This window comes from Sapajus apella, unplaced genomic scaffold (genome assembly GCF_009761245.1).
Source record: "Sapajus apella isolate SASKATOON/1434 unplaced genomic scaffold, GSC_monkey_1.0 scaffold48, whole genome shotgun sequence".
In the NCBI taxonomy this organism is placed as follows: Eukaryota; Metazoa; Chordata; class Mammalia; order Primates; family Cebidae; genus Sapajus; species Sapajus apella.
The window spans coordinates 2364969-2376610 of NW_022436988.1; the positions used below are offsets into that span (position 1 = coordinate 2364969).

The 11642-nt window shown below is 48.0% G+C and overlaps 1 protein-coding gene across 3 annotated transcripts in view; it reads right to left on the reverse strand.

The window, feature by feature from the left end:
• The window catches only part of RPTOR (regulatory associated protein of MTOR complex 1), a 392717-nt gene that overhangs the window by 221837 nt on the left and 159238 nt on the right, over nt 1–11642 (reverse strand). The window lies entirely within an intron of this gene.

Consider the following 11642-nt stretch of genomic DNA (forward strand, 5'->3'; position numbering starts at 1 on the left):
GATGGCTCCAGCTGCTCTCGGCTTAGGGATTTTTGTTCTGAGAGGGGCTTTCATTACGGAACAGTTTTCGCGGCCCACACCTGCCCTGGGAAGCCTGTTGGATGCGGGCCTCTGTGGTGGCTTCTCCGTGAGTGGCGTCTGTCCCCCTCAGCACCAGGGCCATTGGTGGCCGGACTGCTCCTTGTGGGGCTGTCCAGTGCAAACATAATCTTATTCAGCACTAGCTACCCACCCCCACACCTAGATGTGACAATCACCAGGCTGCTAGACATTGCAAATATCCCCATGTCCCCTAGGGGGGAAAAGTCTCCCTGGCTGAGAACCACTGCCTTGGAGGAGGGGCAATTTCCCTTCAAACACTCGCTGTATACATTACAGTTAGTGAGACTGCAACAATTTGGAAGTCTGTATCCCTTAGGGGTATAAAACCAACTCTATTAAGCCACAGTGTGGAAACTGACCTTTGAGAGTGAATCCTGATGGGAACATGGGATGTGGACCTCATTTTCCATCTCAGAGGTCCGGGGTCGTTTGTCAGGCTCCAGGCCGGAATTACGGCCCTGCAAACCAGCAAAGGGTAGCCTGCAGCCTCACAGACCCAGCGCTGCAGGGACAGAAACAACGTCCACGCGACAGTTGCTTCTCGCTGGCCCGTGGAATATTCCTCTGTCATCCGGCTGCACCAACCCACACCAGCTGAGAACTGAAAAGCCCGCTGGGCACCCTGCAGGCTACCTGGAACGCCCAAGAGCTGGGGCCAATGGTTTTCCTTTCTACTCAACCCAAAACTAAAAGTACAGAGAATTCCTAATCAAAGCACCTCTTCTTTCTCTCAAAGAAACACATTCAAGGCCATGTTTTCGTTTCAAACAAAGAAATAGAAATGGGTTTTAGATAATTTATTCATTACAATCCACTTCATCTGTCAGGTGAAGAGTCGGCCTGCCTCACCAGTCTGTCGCCGCAGCCTGACGGCCACCAAGGCAGCCATGGCCGGGAGAGCCCAGCCCACCAAAGCCTGCAGGCCAAGGCCGTCTTCCGCCGAGGGCAGCCTGGCAGCCATAGCCTGCCGCACCCGTAATCCAAGGAGCTTCCCGCCCTTCCACGTCTCAGGGATTTCTGGTGGAAAGGCTGAGACTGGGTTTTGGCTTGAGTGAAATGTGAGAGTTTTATCCCTTTAGATGAGAGACAGGACAAAACGCAAAATCCCTCACACACCAGACAAACGAGAACAAAGAGGAGAACGGCATGTCCCGGGGAGGCAGGGACAGGACACGCGGGAAACCATCTGGCTTCAGGAAGCTTGCATCCCGGCGGGCACCGTGGGCAGAACAAGGCGGTGCCACCACCCCACGCTCCACCTGCAAAGGCAAGTACGAGCATGGTGTGGGCAGCCTCCCTTCCCACTGCCCCCCCTCAGGTCCGGGCGCAGAACCTGACACCGCACGGGGAGAACAGGACGGCACACTGGGAAGGTGCAGACAGTCACCCTCTGGAAGGGGCAGGTGGGGTGTCCCGACCCCAAGCCACCGGAGGCTGACCACGTAGATGTGATCGGCCTGGAAACTCCTGGCATCACCGCTGTTGGGATGGCACAACTGTGCAAGTGTCTCTGTGGACAGCTGGGATACACACAAAGACTGCCATCAGCCGAAGGACATGACCTCCAGGTGGCCTGATCCAAGGCTGATTGGGCCATTTCATTAACCTGCAGAGATACCATCCTATTTTATACAACCTGGGGTAGTTAGCGCCTACAAATCACATCAACATAAAGAAAAGTGCCAACGATGCCAGGCAGTAAACGTGAGGAAGGGGGGCCATGTCTCCTCTCTCCTGGCCCTTCCATCCTGGCACCCATGGCCCTCACCTCTCAGGACACAGCCTGGCTTCTCACTTAGCAGGAGGCAGGCTCCAAGGGGAACCAACTCTCAGGTCCAGCTCCGACCCCCACCGCATTTGTATGCATCTCTCCTTCCCTCCCACGTCTCAGAGCAGTGTGCCTGGGCTTGCCAAGTCAAACGCTGTGTCTCTGTCCTGAATTAATCTTCTCACACCTTCCCATTTCCCATCCTTTACTCCAGATTTATACTTTCTTCAGCAACCCCCTTCTTCTATCTACAAACGTAAGTTACCTCTTGCAGAAACAAAACACCCCTCCTTAGCTTTGTTCTTTCTTCAAGTTTCCCCCAACAGACAGCCTCCTCTAATCACCTGCTCTGTTTTTATTTATTGCAAAAATCACATTACAGAGAAAACCAGAAAAAACAATGTTATTCATCACTGAACTTCTGGAAAGATGGGTCCATTCCAGCCCCTAATCCCTGCTGCTTAACCATTAAAATCTAGTTCCATACCTATACGTAGACGTGCAAATCAACATGCATGTGTGTGTATGGCTTACTACACATAAATGCACGACCTAGCTATGTCCACAGAGAGGGCCTAGGCGTAGTAACACTAGTGCCCCGTAGTAACGAGCACACAGAGAGGCCACATCTTGGTTTCTAAATACGACTCACAAAGAAACCAAAGATCCTTGGAGAAATGGTTGACCCAGGGCTGTGGCAGAGAAAATACTAGGAGGCGTCAGTGGTCAAAGTTGGAATAATCTCAGTGACAGAATAAATAATGGATTATAACCCAAAGAGTAAAATAAATATTAGTGGGTCCATATGGATATAAACAAACCACCAAGTAAATAAACAACGAGAGAAGCAACAATTCTTTCATACGGAAGAACTGCAATTACTAAAGGTGGAGGGAAGCAGGGAGGTCCAGCACCATTAGAACACCAGGGTAGTAATTACACATGAATGTTAGAATCAGGGCATGGAAGTTTAAGGAGAAACAGAATATCTGCACACTCTCCAGGCATCTCCTTCAAATGCCTACGAATTACAAAGAAAGAAAATAACAACTTCACACTAGAGAAACACACAAGGCTCCACTTCAGTCAAGTGATCAAGGCTGGTGTCTGCAGGAATGAGAATCACACACACCGCGCACCCCCAGATCTGATGCGCTGGGAATACCCCATCTGCATTATTCTTCCCAAAATTTTGATCCTCAGTCTAATCATGAGGAGACACCAGACAAATCCACAGTGAGGGACATCCTGCAAAACACCTGAGCAGCATCTTACAGTGTCACGGTCACAAAAGAAGGTGTAGCCGAGGAGCCATCTCACACTGGAAGGACAGAGGAAAGACGGTGCATGTGGAGTGAGGGCCCGGGCTGGCACACAAGACACACAAAGGATGGCAGCTGCTGGCACCAAGGAGGCAGTGTGTGGCTGGCAGTGCTGTAACAGCACATGTTTCCTACATCTGCTCACTGGACAGAGGTCATGCAGATGTTGATCCACTGGGTAGCTGGGTGAAGGACACACAGGAACTCTCTGTACTGCCTCTGTAACTCTCGAGGACATTTACAATTATTTCAAATTTTAAAAAATGAAAATCTAGTTTTGATCCTAAATGCTCTCCAGAAACGACTGAACACACAGTCAAATCTTCAAATACAGCATCCGAGGGTCTCTTCCATTCCTGTCCCCACTTCACTTCTATGTGTCACCTCCCCTCAGACAGACACTGCCCTCCCCAGGTCTCCTGCTGCCTCAGCTAGGTCTGCCAAGCTTCCCTCCTTGGGACCCCTCCCTACCTCCACCCCTTAAAAACTGAGCATCAGGGGCCTGTCCTGTTCTTATTCCACATCTTCTCCCTGGGCTTAAGTACTACCTGAACACTGAAGTCCCAGAAGTTTTCAGCTGCAGCTACCTCTACAGAGAGCTGGTTATTTTCACGGGACTGCCCGTGACATCTAAAATTCAAAAATTTAAGAACGGAAAAATAAAACTCATCATTTCTTCTTCCCAACTTGATGATGATCATGACGATGACAGCACTTTGCAACGTGCCAAGAACATGCCACATTCTTTAAACGAATGACTTCATTATCTATCACAGCTCCATCACTATGCGCATTTTAACGAGGACCCAAGGATCAGAAAGCTTCAGCACATCGCTCAGAGCCACCGAGATCACCAGTGTCAGAGGAGCCCACACTCAGGTCTGCTTGCCTCCAGGGTTTGGGCCGGGAATCAGGACGCCTTTCTGCCTCTCCATATTCCCAATTCCCACGGATGCACGTCCACGGATAATAAAATCCCATGAGTCCTTGCCACCACCTCTCTTTCTCCTTCAGCCCACGTCCGACTGCTTGTCGCCTCCAGCTGATCCTGGTCCAGCCGTGCGTTTGCTCTCCTACAGACCAGCCACTGTGCTGAGCAGCGTGACAGAGCGGAGCACGACATCCTCATCATCCCAGGAGCTCACAGGCGAGCTGGGGGACAGGGTCGTCGCCGTAAGACAAAGACACACACAGGGAGGTCGCAGTAAGCCAAGGACACGCACAGGGAGGCGTGCGCTGTCACCACCCCCGAGGTCTACAAGTGGCCTGCCCTGAGTGAGGAAGGCGGCAGAGGATGGGAGTGGCGCCTGGGCAGGAGCCAGCGCAGCATGAGGCTGCGGGCCAGGGCTCCCAAGGCCTCTTCCAACTCTCGGATTCTACGAGAATACCGCTATTCCTCATTTTATTCTTGTTATTCTCCTATGAGTTCGCATGTTCCTTGAACTTTCTGAACAGATGGGGTAGTCTCTTCTTCCAGGAACCTTCACACATTTACCCACCTGATGCTGCACACACAAGACCGCCGTCTCGTTCTAACTGGTGACGCACTTAACTGGCCGTCTGTCAGCAGGCCCTACAATGCATCTCAGAGAGCATTTCTGTCCCTGAGGCTGTCAGATCCCGGGTCGTGGAGACCCAGTTTCTTCACTCCTGCTGGAGGGGCTCCGAAAGGAGACGGCGGGAGCACAGACACACACATATCTATGCCACAGTTTGGTTTTAATTTAGGAACACAATGAGTACAAGAGTCAGGACTTCCGTAACAATTTCTAGAAGAGTGATTCTCAAGCTGTGAGAACAAAAATTTAGAGATTCTCCACCAAACAGGACAAAAACTACCATAAAATACTAGTGCTGTTAGAAAAGGCTAAACGTGGAGCCAAAGGCAGGCCCTAGCCATTTAAACGCATGCGGACAGCACATGATGGCACTTACTGTTTCCAATCAGAGCTCTGCATCTCACAGAAAAGACCGCTATCTTCTGTCGTATTTACACACTTTGTAAGGCTGAAAACTCTGATTCATTTTGGAAATCATGATTGCTAATGCCAATTAAAAAAAAGGTAAAATTTGCTTAAAAACACAAATTTTGAATGTTTAAAGAACATTCCATAAACTTTAAAATGGTTTCAAAGCACGATCCACCAGACCTGCCTCCTCCAAGCTTCCGAGCTGCTTTCAGGCAATGTGTCTAGAGACAGTCCCTCTTCCATGCTCTCGGGCACCCCACTAAGTTACGGGGCACTTGGGCCCCGCAGGGGTGAGCCCGTATCTAGCTCATCCCATGGGCCACTGACAGCCACATCGGCGCCTTGCTTGGGCACAGCATGACCAGCGCAGGGACCGCCCGGGTTCTTTAACACTGCCGGGGACCACATGCATTTCTTTCTGTCCTGTCTCCCATCTCTTCCTCAATCCGTAAGTTTCTATGTAAAAATATTCATAGAATTTTTTTTTTTGTTTGTTTTTGGTTTTGTTTTGTTGGTTTGTGTGTTTTGTTTTGTTTTGTTTTGTTTTGTTTTGTTTTGTTGTTTTGTTTTTGAGACGGCATTTCGCTCTTGTTACCCAGGCTGGAGTGCAATGGCGTGATCTCGGCTCACCGCAACCTCCGCCTCCCGGGTTCGGGCAATTCTCCTGCCTCAGCCTCCTGAGTAGCTGGGATTACAGGCACGCACCACCATGCCCAGCTAATGTTTTTTGTATTTTTAGTAGAGACGGGGTTTCACCATGCTGACCAGGATGGTCTCGATCTCTTGACCTCGTGATCCACCCGCCTCGGCCTCCCAAAGTGCTGGGATTACAGGCCTGAGCCACCGCGCCCGGCTCATAGAATTCTTTATAATGGAAACAAAACTACAAACCCAAAAGCCCACCACCAGGAGAAAGGTAAATCATGAACATTTCCAAGTGGGATTATAAACTTCACAGAGAATTAATTAAAGTAATGCACAACAGCACAGATCAATTTAGAAAGCTGTAAGTTGAATTTTAAAAGTTAGCTGCATTAACATGGTAACATTTGTATGAGACTAAAAAATAAGCAGAACAAAAGAATGTAACTTTTTGGGAGACAAAGGTATGTGGCAAAATTATTTTTTCAAAAGCACAAGATTCCAGCTCAGGCAATATAGTGAGGCCTTGACTCTACAAAAAAATTCAAAGATGAGCCAAGCATGGTGGCACACGCCTACAGTCGCAGCTAACCAGGGAGCTGAGGGGAGCGGGGAGCCTGAGCCCAGGAGATGGAGGCTGCAGGAGCAATGCCTGCACCACTGCACTCTGGCCTGGGCGACACAGACAGACTGTGTCCCCTCCCCCCACTGAAAAAAGAGCCCCAAATTAACAGCGGCTGTTTCAAGAGCGAAGGTTTGTCAGGAGAATGGGACTGTGGACCAGAAAGTCCCGTCTGCAGAATTCAGGACGTTCTGTTCCTAGCAATGGGTTGAGGTTTGCAGCTGGCCCAGGGGTCACCACTTATGTGTCTTACATACGTCCTTTCCGACACGCTGCACCCACATGCACACGAGCACACATCAGGGACCTTTCTCCAGCAGCAAGACCAGGAAGACAAGCCACGCTTGCCACTTTTTAAAACACTGCAACACCACACGGGCTATAATCGTTCTCAATGAACCAGGAGAAGCCCAGAGGCATCGATGCTTTCCCCCTGACTGAACAGCGACTTCCAGCTGGACACGGGGTAGTTCCCACAGCCACAGTAAGGACTGTGATAAGCACATCATAAAAGAAATATATAGTTAGACACATATCATTAGAGATATTTAAACATATCATTAAAATATGACTAAACACCTAACTCACGAGTCAACATCGAAATGTACACATTCACTTTTTGCTTCAGAAGCTGAAGGACTCGGTGTTTGTAAACAGCCTGCAACCCAGCACCGTGTCCTCATCCTGCACGTGCTACATGTCGGAAGCATCTGTGCTTAGAAAAATTAATATCGTCAACACCGAAGTGAATTCCAGAGTATTTATAAATCCCATCCAGCAGGAGAAACGAATAAATGAAGCCTGTGTGAATCTGGACGGCTGCACCCGCAAACACGAGTGGGAATGGAAAAGCCACACCGCGCGAGACACGAAGAATGATGCCGCCCACGGGAAGCTCGGAGGACGCACGGGGCTGCTCGAGGGTGTCTGGAATTATGTAGGCATGTGGCAAAAGCACACATGCATCAGCGGATGAGAAACCCCAAATTCCAGCTAGAAATCACCACTGGAAGAACGAAAAGGAGACAGAATCTGGGGAGCAGAGGAGTCCAACTCTGCCTGTACTGCTGTGTGTCTGAAACTAGACCGTGGGTAAAGGTGGTGTGCAGATAGTTTTTTGAATGTAAAAAATAATAACATAAAATTTTAGAAGCACTTATAGACAAGAATTTACTTTTTATTTTTCTAGAGACAGGGTCTTGCTCCATTTGTTTTCCAGGCTGGAATGCAATGGTGCAATTATAGCTCACTGCAGCCTGGGTCTCCTGGGCTTGTGATCCTCTCACCTCAGCCTCCCAGAAGCTAGTACTACAGGCATGAGCTACCACACCTGGCTAACTTTTGTTGCTGGTGGTGTAGAGATGAGGTCTTCGTATGTTGCCCAGGCTGGTCTTGAATTCCTGGGCTTCAGCGATCCTCCCACTCGGCCATACAAAGTGCTGGGGTTATTTGTAGGCAAGCCACCGTGCCCAGCCCAGACAAGAATTTACAAAATAATTTTGGTACACAGAAATCTTTCTGAGCATTTCGCAAAACTCAAAATCTACATGGAAAGATACTAAAAAATTTGATTACATAGAATTTTAAACTTCTGTATGGCCAAAAGAAATAGTAAATAAATACAGTTAACTGACAAATGGGGGGAAATATTTGCAATATATGTGATGGACTATGGACTAAGACTAATTTCCCAGTACATAAACAACTATTATAAATAAATTAAAAATCTAGGCCAGGTGCACTGGCTCACGCCTGTAATCCTAGCGCTCTGGGAGACTGAGGTGGGCGGATCACCTGAACTCAGGAGCTCAAGACCAGCTTGACAAACATGGTGAAACCCCGTTTCTACTAAAAATACAAAAATTAGCCAGGCATGGTGGTGCATGCCTATAGTCCCAGCTACTTGGGAGGCTGAAACAGGAGAATTACTTGAACCCAGGTGGCAGAGGTTGCAGTGAGCCGAGATCGCACCATTCCACTCCAGTCTGGGCAACAGAGTGACACTCCATTTCAAAAAAAAAAAAAAAAATTAACTAATTAATTAAATATCTACAATACCACCACCACAAGAGAACAACGAGCAGAGGACGTGAACAGGAGTTTAAAGATTGAGAAATACATGAAACAGCTTGACTCATAAGCAAAGAAATAATTAAGAGACGTCATTTTCATCTATCAGAGGAAATGGAGAAGTTAAAATGCCGAGCACTGGGGAAGGGTGGGAAACACCCCTTCTCAGACAATGTTAGAGCAAGCGTAACTGCTGCAGCCCTTATGGGGACCGTGGCTTTGCTCCTGGGTCTCAACTTCTAGTTATAGGTTCCATTTAGCAGCTGCGCTCAAAAAGGTGTGCAAACACGACTATTCAGATTATTAATCAACACAGTTTGCAAAAGCAACATTTTTAAAACAACCTAAGTAGGTACCCAGTGGCTTAATCCATCATCTTTGGCACGTGTTTTTTTTTTTTTTGAGACAGAGTCTTTTTCTTGTGGCCCAGGCTGGAGTGCAGTGGTGCAGTCTCGGCTCACTGCAACCTCTGCCTTCCAGGTTCAAGCGATTCTCCTGCCTCATTGAGCTCCAGAGTAGCTGGGATTACAGGCACCTCCCATCACGCCCAGCTAATTTTTCTATTTTTAGTAGAGATGGGGTTTCACCATGTTGGCCAGGCTGGTCTCAAACTCCTGACCTCAGGTGATCTGCCCGCCTTGGCCTCCCAAAGTGTTGGGATTACAGGTGTGAGCCACCATGCCTGGCCTGGCACATCTGTTTTTTAAAAATACAACACAGAAGTTAAAAAGAATAAATAACACATAAGCTCAAGTAAATTAAGTTCAAAAAAGGAAGTTGCAGAACATTCTAGAGACAACATAATTCCAACGTATTTAAAAATTATGTCCTTCCAGAAACTTTTATTCATGTTAAATCTCCTCCTCCCCCCATCTATCTAATGAATTATCTGAGAAGACACATAAGAAAATCTCTCTCGTCTATCTATGTAATGAAGAGCCTGAGAAGACACATAAAAAACAGCACAGATTTTACCACTAGGGAACAGAACAGGGGCTTGGAGGGAAGGAAAGGGAAGAAATTTTATTGTTCATTTTATACTTATTTGCACCATTTGAAAAAAATTAATGAATTTTATAATATTTTTATTAACTATAAAAACATGTTAAAAGCCTTCTCATCTTAGATATGTGACAACAAACGATGCACTTGCAATCCCTTTGTTTGTGAAGTCAAAGGAAATTCCCAACAGCAGCACAATCTGCAAGGAATCGGAAGCAGCTGACCTCTGCCCTTGACTTCATAAACACCTGAAATATATATATATATATAAAGAAACCACAGTGGATAATAATGAGGTCTTGTTCTTTCTCAGCTGGCAATGACTTTCTAGCAGAAATGTCCTTCTGGCTATCGTAAGGCTATAAATAAGTAACAGAGGAAAGCTGGCTATGTTCCCCAGCCTTCACCTTTTCAGTGGATGAACCAAAATATTCCATCCTTCTCCCCCAAAGTGCATTTCGTGTGCATGAATGACTACCAAAATAAGCCCGGGTACCCTGATACCCGGGTACCAAAATAAGCACGGCCCGGCCCCACTGGCTGGGGTAAGAGCCCAAAGGGCGCTCCTGAAAGCCCATTGCCCTGATGGCCCTGGGTGACGCAGGAGAGTCTGCTGCTGGGCTTGCCTCTTTCCAGGGCCAGATGCACACGCCGCAGGAAGAGCCAGCGTGGTCTCTGCTGCTCTGCGCCAGGGGCGTGCGGGCACTGGAGAGGAAGTGAGTGATTCTCACACCACCTTGCTTAGCCCTGACGTTACTCGACTTGCCATCCTCCTTCCCACTTCCACTTCTGCAGTGTCTCGGAGCCTTAATGACTCACAGTCGCGGGAACAGTCTCCACGGTGCTGCCTGTGCTGCTGTGGCTTCTTTCATCCTACTGACCCCAGGACGACAGAGCACTGGAATCACGTCACCTGCTCCCCACAGCGTCACCGGTCAGAGGGGACTACTTCCTCTCACCAGAGCCCCGCTGCACTCCCAGGCCACCCCTTGTCTAGCTGGTTCTCGCTCCCACTTGGAGTCCAGCAGAAGGGGGCCCCCTCCTCACCTCCTCGGAGCCTCAGAAGAGGCCCTGGTGTTCACCAGGGACTGTTTCCACCCTAGACAGTTAAAATTAGAGATGGAAAACAAGGGGACTGGGAAGCGTCTCTCCAGATGCGTAGGCAGCACAGTGAACCCCAAACCACAAGGTGCATATCCTGCCTGCATCTCACACTGCACTGTCCGTGCCAGGGGTTCTCAAAGGCAGACAGCCCAGACAGCAGCCGAAGCAGCTGCAGCAGCAGTTCTGTGGGACACCCAAGAAAGGCAGATCATCAGGCCCCACCCACGGCCATGGAAGCAGAGGCTTGGGGAGCGCCTGGCAGTCTGTGGCTCGCTGAGCCTGCAGGTGACGCTGGGTACACTCATGCGTGAGAACCACTGCGCCACGGCCATGGTTTTACAGGCAGAGCACCTGCGAAGTCAACTCCTCTGCGCTCTCAGGTGTTGGATCTCTTGGCATCAAGGAAATGACCTGTTAAAGCTTAAGCTCTTATAAAGAAATACTCCAAACACTTCCAGCACTTCTCCCAAAGAAATGGAGTTTTGTTGATGGCCTTCTACTACTGCAAGCAAACACAAAATGCTAGCATTTCTCAGAAAAGAAACGTCACGTTCACCTAAAATGTTTTTCTTGTGCACTGCTGGATTCTCAAGACAAAGCAATAATTTTAACAAAGGATAACTGTGGTCTGACATAAATATCACTTTTTAAAAATCACATATTTTTCCGATAATAGTACATTTCAAAAACTTTATGATCTTTCAACAGAAGCAGTAATTCTAAAATTCATATGGAACCAAAAAAGAGCCCGCATAGCCAAGCTATGAAGCAGTAATTAACCGACGTAAGAGGCGTGTATTTGCTAAGCACAATGCCAATTAAAAACACAGAAAAACGATAAATTCTATTAGTTAAATAATATTCATTTAGAATTGCTCATGGAATAAATAATTAACTGTAATAAAAGAAGGGCAGATGAAGTATGAAAAACAACAACAATAATGACAATAAGATTGCAGCCTCACAGGTTCGAAGGGACTGGGGTTTACTGGCGACGTACACTCTAAGGGACTGGGGCTGCCTAGTGACGTACACTCTAA